We start from the raw sequence: 16,008 nt of genomic DNA, 5'->3' as shown, positions 1-16,008 counted from the left end.
TCAGTACACTCCACTCAAAATTGTATGGTTTTTTAAAAATGTGATTTAAGATTGTAGTTTTTGTTTTTCCTCAGATAATCCTAGTCATAGAGGAGTTCTTTGCCTTTTTCTCCCCATGATTCTATGATGAAAAGGATAAAAAGAAAGACTATATAAACACAGCCAAGCCTAGATCTAGACATGTGGGTGTCTCCAGACTAATAATTTGGTCCCATTTCAAAATGAATTATAAATATTTATTCAACATTTACTTAAAGGGGTAGGAAGACTCTGATTTCCCATTAATAAAAATGTATATGGAAATAAATTCATTTATTGATTCACTTTGCTGCCCAAAGCAGAGTCAAAAGTCTAGGGAAAAAAGCAGACAAAGTTTCTTGCTTTCCTATAGCTCTTATTCTTTCTTCTGCTCTTTTGTGATTATCCAAACGAGACAACTTCTTGGCAAGCTCATTAAAGATATAGATAATGAAGGAAATTCCTCAGTCCTGTGAACAGCCTTGTGCTGTGTAAAAGTTTGGTCTCAGAGTTTCAGCTGCCAGCTCCTGCTGTCTTTTGGCTGACTGCAATTGCATGCGCATGTTGCAGAATTATTCAGTAGAGGCATGTTCATGATAGTGAGCACTCTCTTCACATTTCCATCTGAAGCTCTGTCTGCGTCAGCCACATTTGTACAGATTTGTATCTCTATAATATGAAAAGCCATTTGAGAAAATCTAACTCCGCAAGCACTTCATTTCTAATTTATTCCATCGATAGTTTAACATCCTTATATCATTGTTTTAAGCAGCGATCTAGTTGGCCTATCCCTCAGTTAGATTCTGTACCTACCATCTAGCAACTCTTCTTCCTGGTGACTATCTTCTTCCCAAAACCAGACTTTCTGGCTGCTATATTACAAATTTGATTTGCCTTTTAAAAATGTGACTTATTTTTCCTCTTTATTAAGTTATAATATATGAGAAGCAAATAAAGTCCTTGTAAAAAGCATCAGTTAAGGGATCAGGTGCAGCAGTACATTCTGAGGTGCAACTCCCTGTGCCTATGAATCCTGACAAACACTTAGATTTCCTGACCTCAATTTTTAACATTCATAAACTACAAATAAAAATATCCCCTTTGCAGAGTTGCTGAGAACATCAGCAGCAATTAATCTCCCTGATGATCTTTGTAAATCACAGCCAATTTTACAGCTAACGGTACTATGAAATTTTTAGTTCAGCCTTTGACACACACTGAACTGTATAAAGAGGACTTGAAGTTATTAAAAACTCAAATGGCTAATATTTTGAAAAATCATCACATCTATTACTTCATGTATCCAAAAGAATACACTGGGTTCTGTTAGATGCTAGACATTTTAATTTTTACCAAAATTTATATTTTAAAAACATGCATAGACGTAACATGATGAGTTTCTGGAACACTGTGTATACGTGTGTATACATGTGTAGGTGTAATATGCATTCAGGATTGACTGGCTAGTAAGATGAAAAGTTGGATGTAAACATCCTCCTCTTTATTAGGCTGACTTTCAAAAGTTGCTACTAGTAATAGTTTTGTGTTCATTAGTTAAATTTTTTAATATATATCACCTTATACATTGAACTAATATTTTCTGAGTAACTAGTGATTCAGACCATAAAGAATCTGCCTGTAATACAGGAGACCCAGGTTCAATCCCTGGGTTGGGAGGATCCCCTGAAGAATGGAACAGCAACCCACTCCAGTATTCTTGCCAGGAAAATTCCATGGACAGAGGAGCCTGGCGTGGTAGAGTCCACGAGGTTGCAGAGTCGGACATGACTGAGCAACTAACATACATTGTGTACTAAGCATTCTTATAGTTTCTTGGGATACATTAAGGAAAAAATACAAGCCAACAAAATATTTTTTCTCTTCTCCTGTCCCCTCCTTGGGGTGTGTATGTTTATAAACCTTTGGCCCTTATATATTGAAGTATAATTTATATGTAGACAAATGCATTTGTAAGTGTGATGTGTTCTGATAAATAAGTACATCTGTGTTTCCACAAATGAATCAAGATATGGAATATTACTCTCCCAGAGAGTTCCATCATGCTCCTTCCAGTAAATTCCTGTTCTAGCCCCACATCACAGGCCACCATCCTCTGAATTCTAATACCAAATCCTTACCTGTGTAAGATTTCAAAAAAATGGAATTATACAGAATCTTTTTCATAAAGTATCCTTTAGGTCTGGCTTCATTTGCTTAGCAAAATGTTTCTGAAATTTGTCCATTTTACTGCATGCATTTGTGGCTAATTACTTTTTATTGCTCCATTTTGTGAATATACCACTATTTATTTATTCATGGCTTCCCTGGTGGCTCAGATGGTAAAGACTCTGCCTGCAATGTAGGAGACTGGGTTCAATCCCTGGGTTGGGAAGATTCCCTGGAGAAGGGAATGGCAACCCACTCCAGTATTTTTGCTTGGAGAATCCCATGGACAGAGGATTCTGGTGGGCTACTGTCCATGGAGTTGCAAAGAGTTGGACACAACTAAGAGACGAACATTTATTCATATCCTTCTTGATGGATATTTGGATTTTTAAATTTTAATTATTATAAAGAAAGGTGACATGAACATTCATATACAAGTATTTTCCCAACATATGTCTTTATCTGTTCTTGTAGTAAAATTGTTGGTCATAGGGTATGTATATTTTTATAGAAACTGCTGGTTTTCCAAAATGTCTACATTATTTTACACTCCCACTAATAATGTGCGAGAAATTCAGTTGCTCCACATCTTCACCAACATTTAGAGCTTCTGTGTGTACAAACTGACATATAATTTTGGCTTTAATTTGCATTTTCCTGATGATGAGTAATTTTGAATACTTGTTCATGAGTTTAGGGGTCATTTTGTACATTCTTTTGTGAAGTGTCTATTCAATTATTTTGACCGCTTTTTAATCAGATTGTTTGTCTTTTCATTATTAAGTTATGAGTTCTTTATATATTCTGGACATAAGTCATTTTTCCAATTGTAAGTATTATAAACATACTTATAATACGTACATATTTATATAGCTATGGCTTGCATTTTCATTTTTTAATGCTTCTTTTTTACGAGCAGAGATTTTTAATTTTAAGGAAGTATAATTTATCTTGTTTTTATGGTAAGTGCTTTTTCTGTCCTATCTAAAAATATTTGCCTTCTCCATTCTTGCCAAGATAGACTTCTCTGTGTTCTTCTAGAAGTTTTAGGTTTTATATTTATATTTATGATCCACCTCAAATTAAGCTTGAGTGTGCTGTGAGATAGAGGTCAAAGTTCAGTTTTTAAAACATGGTCATCCAGTCCTCCAGAGTAACATTCTGAAAAGACTTTTCTTTCTCTGAATTACTTTGGTGCCTTTTTAAAAACAGTGACCCTTTACTGGTTCTATTTTTAGACTACTTACTTGCTTTCATTAATCTGCATGTTTATAACTTTATGTCAATATCACATTGTCTCAATTATCATAACTTTATAGTATGTCTTGCAATCAGGTAATATAAGTACTCTTTGTTCTTCTTTTTGAAGATTTTTTGGCTAAAGTCCTTTCAAATTCTGTATACATTTAAAAATTGGTCTGTCAAAATTTCTTCCAAAAGGCCTGCTGGAATAGTTTTCACTGTCCTTAAATACCTTTTGTTAAATTTATCCCCAAATATTATGCATTTATTGATTCTATTGTAAGTGGTATTTTTAATAGATTATTTTTTATTGTTCAGTACTCACATGAAACACAATTTATTTTTGTATTTTAACTTGTTTCCAATGACTTTGCTAAATTGATTTAGGAGTCCTTAGAACTTTTAATATACTTCACCATGTAATCTGAAAATAAAAATAGTATTCTTACTTTCCAATCTTTATGATAAGTATTTTTTTTTAATCTAGCTGATTGTGCTGGCCAGGACCTCTAGCAAAAGTTGAACAGAAATAGTTAGAGTGGACATTCTTGCTTTATTTCCCATTTTAGGGGGGAAAGTATTCAATGCTTCACTATTAAGTTTGATTTTTTTTTTTTTTCTGTACACTTTTGAAAAAATGACTTTATTCTCTAGGGAACATTTAATTTCACAAAAAAATTGAACAGAAAGTACAGAGCATTCCCATGTGCTCTCCTTCCCGCACTCCCAGTTTCCCCTATTCTTAACATATTGCATTGGTGCAGTACATCTAATGAATGTTTATGTTCCTACTGATAAATGATTACTGACATTATTATTAACCAAGGTCTATATTTACATTAGAATTAACCCTTTCTGTTGTACATTCTGTGGATTTTGGCAAATGTATGTCATGTATCCAGCTATTACAGTATCATACAGAATAGTCTCACTGCCCTAAAATTCCCTGTGCTCTGCTGTAGGCTTTTTTTTAATAGACAATACTGGGTCAGGTTGAGAACATTCCCCTTATTTTTAGTTTTCAAAAAATTTTTATTGTGAATGGGTGCTTAATTTTGTTAAGTGCATTGTTTGCATTTATTAAAATGATATATGGGATATTTTTGGTCTTCCTTTTGTTATTATGGTTTAAACTGATTGATTTCCAAATGGTAAACCAATTTTGCATTCCAGGTAAGCCTCACTTGGCCATGATGCTTTTGATTTTGATATATTGCTGACTTTTATTTGCTAACATTTTGTTAATAATTTTTATGATTTATGCATGAGGAATATTTTTCTATCATTTTCTTCTTAAGTTTTTCTCAAAATTGAGTACTAGTGTAATAGTAGCCTATAAAATGAATTGGGGAAAAAAAGAACTAAAAAATAAATAAATTAAATGAATTGGGGAATAATTCCTTCTCTGCTAGATTCTGAGAATTTTTGTGGAATTGGTATTGTGAGTACAACCAATTCATAATATTACTTTATTATTTTAAAATCTTTACAACCTCTATGATGCCCCCTCTTTCATAAACATACTGCTGCTACTGCTGCTAAGTCGCTTCAGTCGTGTCCGACTCTGTGCGACCCCACCAGGCTCCCCCGTCCCTGGGATTCTTCAGGCAAGAATACTGGAGTGGGTTGCCATTTCCTTCTCCATTGCATGAAAGTGAAAAGTAAAAGTGAAGTCGCTCAGTCGTGCCTGACTCTTAGCAGCCTACCAGGCTCTTCCATCCATGGGATTTTCCAGGCAAGAGTACTGGAGTGAGGTGCCACTGCCTTCTCTGATATACATACTACATATTCTCCATTTGTTATTTTTAACAGTCTGTCTTAATATAGTTGAATCTTGTTTGTTTATATAGTCTGACAATATCTGCCTTCAAATCATTGTTTACCCTATTTATATTTATGTAATCATTGATATGATTGTGTTTAATTCTACCATCTTGCTATTTTTCCCCCTATTTGTGTCATTAGTTTTTTTGCTTTTTCTTTTTCTGTCACCTTTTAATCAAGTAGTTATTATTGTTTGACTTTTTTGTGGTTTGTTTCAATTATCACTGTTTTGATTTTCAATGGTTGGTCATGTAGATACAATATGAGTTATTAATTTATAGCAGTCTAGTTTAAATTAGAATTTTATCTCTTCATATACAGTGTAAGAGCCTAAAAACATTTATCCACTATCCTTCTGCTTGTTGTCACACATTTTACTTTTATCTATGTTAAAACTAAATACTTCATAGTCATTTTTCCCTTTAAATAGTCTTATAACTTAAGATACTAAATGAAGAAGTATTTTAATATTTTTTCATATATCTAATATATTTTGGCGGGCTTTCCTGTGGCTCAGCTGGTAAAGAATCCACCTGCAAAACAGGAGACCTGGGTTCAATCCCTGGGTTGGAAAGATTCCCTGGAGAAGGGCAAGGCTACCCACTCCAGTATTCTGGCCTGGAGATTTCCATGGACTATATAGCCCATGGGGTCACAAAGAGTAGGACATGAATGAATGACTTTCAGTTCACTATATTTGGCAGGCTTCACTTCCTTGTCAATACCTGAGTTCCTTTTAGTATCAGTTATCCTTGAGACTAAAGACCTCATTTGAACATTTTTTCTCCTCTTTGCTGAAAATTTCCACCTATTCTCTCCCTATTTCTATATTCTAATTTTCTTTCTTTTAAATATATTTTTCTCCTAAATTTGACACCTATATTTTCTATTTAGTGTTTTCATTTCCTGGTTATGGGTCATGTTTTCTGCTTTCTCACATGTCCAGTAATTTAGTTGAATATTAGGATGCTATTTTCTTAAAGTCTTTTTTTCTTCTTTATTTGAATAATGCTATATAATATTTTGGTTTGTTGAGTTACTCTAGGACTACCTTTATGCAAAGTTGCAGTAGCCTTATTCCATATCATGTCCTTTGTAAGGTCTAAATGAATACATGGGATATTCAGTAAGTTCTCTTCATTCTGCTTGTAATTCCAACATATCTCACACTTCAGAATCACCATCAAGCTCACAACCTATCAGTAGCTATTATCCCAGAATTTTCAACATCTCACTGTATGTGCACAGCTTAGTACTCAAGGGAAGTCTATATCTAAATTTATATAATGCGCCATACTTGGTAAGGTTCCCCTGGATAGAAAGTCATGGTGAATGTGGAACTCAGGTCATGTATTTCCCTCATCTCAAAGACCACAGGCAGCTCTCTACTGTGCAGCATCAAATCTGTGAAGATAGTTCCTTCGTTCATTTTTATAGCGATCTGAGAGAGAGGAGGTAAATGCAATGTACCACTCTGACCTCATACTTTTACATTATGGTTGGAGCTGGAAGTCTTTATAAAGCATTTTTTAAACTCTAAATGATATCCCAAAAGTTTGCTATTAATTATTTTTTTAAAACAACACATCATAGAAATATTTTCATATTCACACATTTACATCTGTCATTTAAAAAACAGTTGCATTCTATTTCATTGCATGTCTTTATGTTGTCTACACATTCCCATTAATAGATATTGTTTTTGTTATTATAGACAATGTTGCAATGAAAGTTCTTGCACATACCCTCGGCCTATTTGGATGCCAATACCAATAGACTATATCTATGGCAGTAGAGATGATGGTTCAGAAGTAGAAATATTTGAGATTTTGATAAATAATCACAAAGTTCCCTGAAAATGCCATTCTACATTCTACCAGTAGGGAAACTTTTGTTTCCAGTACCCTCATCTATACAATTATTGTATCAGAGTGTTCTAAGAGAAAAAGAGGTAAAATGATGTACCTAATCTGTATCAATGGGAACTTCCCAGTGATATGCTAAACTGATATTTTAAGTTGAATCATTTCTTCGGTTTCCTCAGTATCTACTTTCAATGTCTGAGGCATAGGTATTTAGTGAATAATTGCTAAATAAATGTGAATGAACCCAGTGGATTTTTATACTTTCTTTTAAGAAAGGAAGTCCGAACATTTGCATTATTAGGAAGGCTGTGAAAATAAAGAGCTCTGGCTCTAAAATCAGTGCATCGAAATTAAGAAACACACACCACTGACAAGAGCAGCTCTGGATGGAGTTCCAAGGAGGAACTGTCAGACCAGCTGGCTTAAGTTTTATAAACCTAAACCCTGGCCTATATTTAACCACCTTCCCCTGATTATTTACTTCCCTCCACTGCAGTGGTCTGGACTCCTGAAAAGCATGTTTTCACAACTGTCTGGAAATGAAAGATTAGGTGGGTTAGATCAAACACCTCTTCCCTGTGATCAAGGGAAGGAAACTGAGACCTTTTCAAAACATACTCACTAGATTAGCCATACAGTTTGGGGCTTGTTCTAGGCAGAGAGCACAACACCTCCTTTATACACTCTCCTATGTCTCCTTAGAGCCTTTCAGAAATTAAGTACAGAAATAGAAAAGGAAAAAAGAGAAAGTGAAAGAAGACAAACAAGGAAGGTCATAGAATCCAAATAATTTCTACAAATAACACGAATACACCTGGAGCCAATGTCCAAGATTGTCCTTTACATCTTTTACATCTAGTTACCACAAAATCCCAAAAGATTTATAAGTAGAATTACTTAAAACAAGGATGAGAGAGAAAAATACTCAGAAAGAACACATGAAAAAAGGTATGCATCATTTGGGCACATCATCACATTTCTCTGAGTCTTTTATTCCTTCTTTGACAAAAAAGAAGTTACACTGAAGAGATAGATTTTTGAGCTGATTCATGAAGGATGAATACAACTTGCCAGTTAAACAAGAAAGGACGGCTATTCCAGGCAAGAAAGAGCAACCTTTTACGAGGCTCCCCCTTACTTCCTCAAACAGAGTTAATATCTCCTTCCTCTGGGCTTCTGCTGTACATTGTATTTATTTCTACTACTAGGTGTGCTTGGTTAAAGCAGTATCTGCCATTGTTCTGGCACAGTACTGATGGTAGGGGGCCAATATTAAGTATTTAGTTTATATTCTATGTGCAAGTGATGGCATCCATGCGGGCTCAGTCATGGCTGACTCTTTGCAACCCCATGGACTATAGCCTGCCAAGGCTCCTCTGTCCATGGGATTTTCCAGGCAAGAATACTGGAATGGGTTGCCATTTCCTCCTCCAGGAGATCTTCCTGATCCAGGGATCAAACCTGCCTCTCTTGTGGCTCCTACATTGCAGGTAGATTCTTTACCTACTGAGCCATGGCATCTATATTCTATGAGTAGGGGTGCCCTAAAACATATAATACAATTATACCACTCAGTCCCCTAAGGCAGAATTATCCTCCAGCTATTGGCACAACAGGGATTGAGAAGGGAAAAATTGGTTTGGGAGAATCACAGAAGGCTCTGTAAAAAAGGTGGACTGCCAAATAGACTCTGAAGATGGATAAGTTTTGTATGGAAAGAAGAAAGGAAGAGATCTGAAGGATCAGGAATAAAAGTAAAAAATGGGTATGGAATATGAAGGAGATAGGTGAGAGTATAGCTTGTTCATGAAATGAGACAGGGAATTAAAGGGAATAAGAGGGACAAGATGGAATCTTTCCAAATAGGAAAGACCACAAAAGTCAGGCAAAAGTGTGTGTGCATGCTAAGTCACCTCAGTCATATCTGACTCTTTGTGACCCTATGGATTGTAGCCCACCAGGCTCCTCTGTCCATGAGATTCTCCAGGTAAGAATATTGGACTGGGTTGTCATGACCTCTTCCAGGGGATCTTCCCAACCCAGGGACTGAACCCAGGTCTCTTAAATCTCCTGCATTGGCAGGTGGGTTTTTTACCAGTAGCACTTACACTCAACTCCAAATTCTGGAGGAGGAGAGTGACACAACAACAATGATGTTTAAGAATACCTGGTACAAGTACAGCAGTAGCAACCAAGAGATTCTGAGAAATTTGATTTAGAGACAGAATATTGCTCATTATGGTCTTATTTCTGGGCCTAGTATAGTGTTTGACACATATAAAATAAAATTCTTAATAAAGTTTGGACTTCCCTGGAGGGCCAGTGGTTAAGAATCCACCTGCCAATGCAGGGAGCATGGGTTTGATCCCTGGTCTGGGAAGATTCCACATGCCGTGGGGCAACTAAGCCTGTGCATCACAACTACTGGAGCACGTGTGCCTCAGAGCCCTGTTCCCCAGCAAGAGTAGACACCACGGCAAGAAGCCTGCACACCACAACCAGAGTAGCCCCTGCTGGCTGCACATAGAGAGTGCCCGTGTACAGCAATGGATACCCAGTGCAGCCTATATATATGTGTGTGCGTGTGCGTGTGTGTGTGTGTGTGTGTATATAATTAAAAAAAATTTTAAGTTGTCCTTCTGCCTATAATTTCCCTGTCTGTTGAACAAGGAATGGAAGAGGCTGCAGCAGTAACTCAGGCAAAAGGTAACTGCAACCATGACTATGGGATCCCTGTGTAAATGGTTATAAGGGCAAACCTGAGTGACATTTCAAAGAAATTAAACATAGATTCTATTGACCAGTTTGAAATGGTGAGTGAAAAGTTTCAAAATGCTATTTGAGTTTCTTACCTGAAGCAATGAGGCAACATTGTGTGCAATGGGAAGAATAGAGAGATGGAGTTTGGGTGATACAAACATCGGCGAGGCAACCAGACATCCAAGTTTCTTATGCATTATTTGGAAATTCGAAACTGAAACATCAGTGAGAAGTCAAGACTGAAGAGTATTTCGATGAGTAAAAATGGGAAAAGGAGAAGAAATAAAGTGAGGATTCTGAAGAAAGACTTTTATGAAGGTTTCTAAGAATACTGAGTAGCATCTGAGATGTAAATTAAAGCCTAGGAGTAGGAGTCACAGAACAAATACAATCAGGACCCTGACTGGGAAAATGTTCCTGTGACTGTTCTACTATTGTGAAAGTTTCATGGCTCTGTGTTCTACAAGCGTTGGTGGATAACTGAGGTTAGAAAGGAAGTACATTAAGAAAAGTCCAGTGGACTTTTCTTCTTTGGGTTTCCACAAAATGGACATTTAATACAAACAGGAAACAGTGGCAATGCTCATAATGTATCATGGGTTTTAATGTCTTTTCCATGCCGTTAAAAAGAGATATACAGGGCTTCCCTGATGGCTCACTGGTAAAGAATCTGCCTGCCAAAGCAGGAGACACAGGTTCAATCCCTGGTCCAGGAAGAACCCCCCATGTTGTGGGGCAACTAAGCTGCTGCTGCTAAGTCGCTTCAGTCGTGCCGGACTCCATGCGACCCCACAGATGGCAGCCCACCAGGCTCTGCTGTCCCTGGGATTCTCCAGGCAAGAACACTGGAGTGGGTTGCCATTGCCTTCTCCATTGTGTGAAAGTGAAAAGTGAAAGTGAAGTCACTCAGTCGTGTCCAACTCTTGGCGACCCCATGGACTGCAGCCTACCAGGCTCCTCCGTCCATGCGATTTTCCAGGCAAGAGTACTGGAGTGGGGTGCCATTGCCTTCTCTGAACTAAGCTGGTAGGCCACAACCAATGAGCCTGGGCTCTAGAGCCCAGGAGCTGCCACCATGGAGCCCATGTGCCACAGCTACTGAAGCTCATGCACCCTAGAACCCACGCTCCACAACAACAGAAGCCACCTCAATGGGAGGTCCAGGCCCCGCAACTAGTGAGTAGTTCCCTGCTCACCATGACTAAAGAAAAGCCCACACAGCATTTTGTGTGGCAATATGTGTAAAGGACTAACTGGAATTTTCTAGACACTTCAATGTTTTGAGTCACACTTGCTCTCTTTCTGTTTGCTAATTTCCTTGGTTTCCCTACTCACACCTCCAAAACAATGCTTTACCCCTATTTGGAATGTTCCTCAGGGTAGAGAAGATCGATAGCTCTGTTTTCTCTGAAAATCATTTAGCAATTCCAGAGTTCTTTATTTCTGACATGCCATAGCACACCTCATCTGGCTTTTCATATAAAAGATACCACAAATACTTCTTACACAACTTTTGGCTGTAGGGCAGTGATAAAAATGGAAATTAGCCTTTGCTTCAAAGAAAAATAGGATATTTATACATAAGGCAGGAACATGTTCAGAAACATTTGCAAATGCCCATTGCTAAGAAGAAACAGAAACAACTGAAGATTTCTAGAGATGCGGTTTTCAAACATTACTGAGGGTGATCCAAATAAAGAAATGCATTTTACCTCATGACTCAGATGTAACACACACCCCTGACATAGAACTGTGACCAAGTTTGAAGAAATACTACTTATTGTTGCTTGTTGCCTGGAGATTGCATTTTTTTTTTCTTCTCTGTTCTCTCTCATCCCATCCCAGTAAATAATGCTGGTTGTGACTTACTAAAATGAGTTTATATCTGAAGGCTGACAAACACGGCTAAATAATTTTGAGCCCCATAGGAGCACACTTATTTTCTGAACATGAAAATATGCTATAATTTGTCATTCTAGGGGCAATTTATAGATCATCTTTTCTTCTCTTCTTCCCAAGTCGGCAATTAGCCTTATTCAGAGAAGAAACAGGCACCTGGATGGGGGCAGTTCCCACAGCCATCTTCAAGTTGTCACTCACAGCAACTCCTCTCGGTCCTGAATCCCCTTCCCTCTGCCTCCACAACCATTATAGGAAGTTAAGGAGGGGCTTTTCCCTGCCATCCCTACACGACCCTTACACCCATCACAGAACAATGTCCCCATAAAGACTCTGTGCTGAATGATGGACTGGTGTTTATTTTTCCAATCACTTAGTAAAATAGCTCCGGGGATTGCAGAGGCAGACGAAGCAAAGAAAAATGGCATGAGAGCGGTGGTGGCTCCACAATTTCTAGGAAGAAGTCCAGGTCAGCCCTCTGGCTGAAGGTTACCTAGGGAACTTGTCCTAACCTGTCTTTATAGAACAAGATGATATATTTATCTGAAGAGGCCTGCAGGCTGGGAAACTAGGTTCTCTGAAGCCACTATACGGCAGAGTCAAGACATTAAGTGAAAGTCATTGTGGAGAGACTATTCTGAATGAGACTAATTTTTTCCTTCCAGTTTCATTAAGATATAATTCACATACAGCACTATATAAATTTAAAGTATACATATAGTGATATGACTTACCATGAAATGATTACCACCGTGAATTAAGCGAATATCCCTCATCTCATAGATAGAAATTAAAGAAGTAGAGAAGTTTTCTTTGTGATGAGAACACTTAGGATTTACTCTCTTAACAACTTTTATATATTATATAACATAGAGCAGTGTTAATTAAATTTATCATGTTGTCCATTACACTTCTATTACTTATTTAGCTAATAATTGGAAGTCTATACCTTCTGACTGTCTTCAAACAGTCCTCCCTGCAACTCCCCACTTTCGGTAATCACAAATCTGATCTCCTTTTCTATGAGTGTGTTTCTGAAGTATAATTGACATACAACACTATGCTAGTTCCTGTTATACAATGTAGTGATTCAGTATTTCTATAAATTTTAAAATGATCACCATGGTAAGTCTAGCTGTGATCTATCACCGTGCAAAGATAATAGCTATTGACTCTATTCCAACACTGTACATTTCATACCCATGACTCATTATTTTGCAACTTGAAGTTTGTACCTCTTAATCTCCCTCACCTATTTCTTTCTTCCTCCCACCCCTCCCCTCTGGCAACTACCTGTTTGTTCTCTGTATTTACAACTCTGTTTCTAAAGAAATGCTTTCTCAGAAAAAGATCACTTTGTTTGCAACATTCTAGCAAAGAGAAATCACTCACAGATCTCTTTTAGTGAGTACATAAAATTTATATAAAAATGTATGATTTCAAAGATTTCATGAAGAGTTAAAAAGAGTGAACAGGGCGACTCTATTCCCAAGAGAACAAAAAACATATGTCCACACAAAAACTTAGACAGTTTTTCAGAGCAGCATTACTCATAACAGCCTAAAAATATAAACAACCCAAGTGGCTATCAGATGATGAATAAATAAAATGAGGCATATCCATACAAAGAAATAGTATTCCTGTATAAAAGCAAAGTACGGATACTCACTGCAACAAGCATGAATCTTGCGAACAGGTTAAGTGAAATAAGTCAGATACAAAAGGACACTTTTGCAGGATTCCACCTACATGTCTGGAACAGGCAATTCATAGAGACGGAGTAGATCAGTGGCTTCCAGGGGACAGGGGAAGGGTGACGGTGTGGATCTGCTAATGAGTGTGGAATTTCTTTGTCAGGATAAGGGAAAAACTCTGGAATTAGACAGTACTGATGGTTGTACAACACAGTGATTATATTAAAATTCACTGATGTGCACACTTAAAACTGGTGAATTTTATGTTATGTGAAGTATATCTCAATAAACAAAATACTATCAAGAAAAAAGAGGGAGAAATTCAGTTTATCTACCTTCCTCACTGTCACAATGGTTGTTATGAGACTGTCTCTAATGATCTTAAAATGATTTTTCAATGTAGATTAAATTTATGAAAAAATATATTCTTGCAATTCTTTAATTTGTCAAACTCCTATTTGTCATATGTATTACCACAAATTCTAAATTAGACAATTTTAAATAAAGTAACTTTTATTTTTAGCTATAACTAATCTACTGTAAGCAGTATGCAGAAGTGTTTCTATCATCATCATTTATTGAGTAACTGGTCTTTGCATGATTCTGTGCTAAGTGCTCAAGTAACAAAGACATCAGTAAATCTTGATCTTTGTTCTAAAGAGCCATTCAGCTCATCTGGGAGACCGAACATAGCACAAAAGTATCCACTTTAGTAGGAAGACCAAGGGCCACACCAAGTGGGAGCTAACAGTGGTGAGCATCAGAGGCATTTACAAGAGGGGAGATATAAAGCCTCCTGGAGGAATCAGGTCTTTGGATGTAAAGAGGAAGCCATCAGGGCAAAGGAAAGAAGAGCAAAGACTAAAGAGACAGACAGGCTGTGGAGAGTCTGCTTAGACCCCAGCTTCTGTAGAGATCAAGACAATTTTCTCTCCCCATCACTTTCCTTCTAACCTCCCCCTCAAGTCTGAGAGTATTCATCCTGTTTCAGAGTTAGGACAACAACCAAGGCACCAAGATTTCAAAAAGGGCTCAGTTAAAAGAAAAATAAACTATAGTACAACGAAGAGTTTTTTGAAAGAAGGATTTGTGGTTTTCCTTGGAAAAGATATTCTCTTGCCTCCCAGGCTCCAGCCAGCTTTTGGTGAGATATGTCACTAAAAGGAAAACTCAAGTTGTTTTTAAAGCATCAAATTTTCATTAGAACTTGTCCAAACTGCAATACTATGAAGATAGAGTTCTGGAGCCTGTAGACATCTTTCTTTCCAGTGCAGTGAGGAAGACTGGAATTCCAAGCAAATTTCAAACTTAATTTAGCAAGTTAAATAATAATTCAGGAAAATATACCTTTTAGAACATTTCCTGTTTTCTCAAACCATGAAAATGTGAAATTGTGTGTATCTGAGAGGTGATTCCAAATGTAGAAGTTAAAAAAAAAAACAAAAAACGTACACACACACAAAAAAAACATTGTGTGTGCTACGGTATAGAAGAGTAGTGGTTTTCCCTTATTTGGTGACCCCAGTAGAGAATGCAACTGGTTTGGGAGCCCAAAATCTAGACGGCTTTCATCTTGTATCTATTGACCCCTTGCTCTTTCACCCGGCCTTGGCACCTAACTGTTAGGTCAACAGCACATACTTACTATGTCAGGACACAGAAGGGGAGGAGAGATGAGGAAGGCACAATCCATTGATGTCAAACCCCTTATTGTACAGATCCACATGTCCCAAAGTTTGCTCCATGGAATAATGCCCTGGAAGTTCCTCCACAAAGAAAAGCTTGATGTCTAAAATAGTTTTGGAAACTTCCAGATCCCAGAGCCTCCTCTTAAGAGACTGATAGTAAGAAACTGAAGGAAGAGAGCCAGAACTCCCTGTACACTGCCCTTGATGAAGAGCCTGGACCTAGTGACCTATATTAGATACCCAGACAAGCTGTTTTAGTGCAGTTCTGTTTAACAGAACTTTCATCAGTGTTGGAAATGTTTTATGTCTGTGCCATGCAATACGGTAGCTACTAGCCATACTGCGTTACCATGCAATACGGTAGCTAGTGATCACAGAGCATTTACATGCGGCTAGTGCAACTGAGGAACATCATTTTTAAAATTTTATTGATTTTAATAAATTTCCATTTAAATAGCCATACATGGCCAGTGGCTACCATACTCAGCTATGCAGCTCTGTATCATTAAATGCAAATCTTTTTAAAAGACTTTTAAAGGAAATTTAAATTTTTCAACATTTTTCACAAAGAGGAAAGTAAAAGTGATAAACACTTTGGCAGGTTTTGAAAGAGTTGATGATTTTCCATTTTTACCGTGACTTTTGAAAGTTCTGTCACCCGAAAATGCTTTTCCAAAATCTTTGTTGATACATCAGTCCTCTAAATCTTGACTCAGACCACTTTTTAATTTCCACATTTTGATCCATCTCTGCTGCTGCTACTAAGTCACTTCAGTCATGTCCAACTCTGTGCGACCCCATAGACGGCAGCCCACCAGGCTCCCCCGTCCCTGGGATTCTCCAGGCAAGAAC

This window comes from Bos grunniens, chromosome 10 (assembly GCF_055505025.1).
Source record: "Bos grunniens cultivar Pamir isolate PY7600 chromosome 10, Bosgru_T2T1.0, whole genome shotgun sequence".
Classification (NCBI taxonomy): domain Eukaryota; kingdom Metazoa; phylum Chordata; class Mammalia; order Artiodactyla; family Bovidae; genus Bos; species Bos grunniens.
This window is presented reverse-complemented; position numbering follows the sequence as displayed.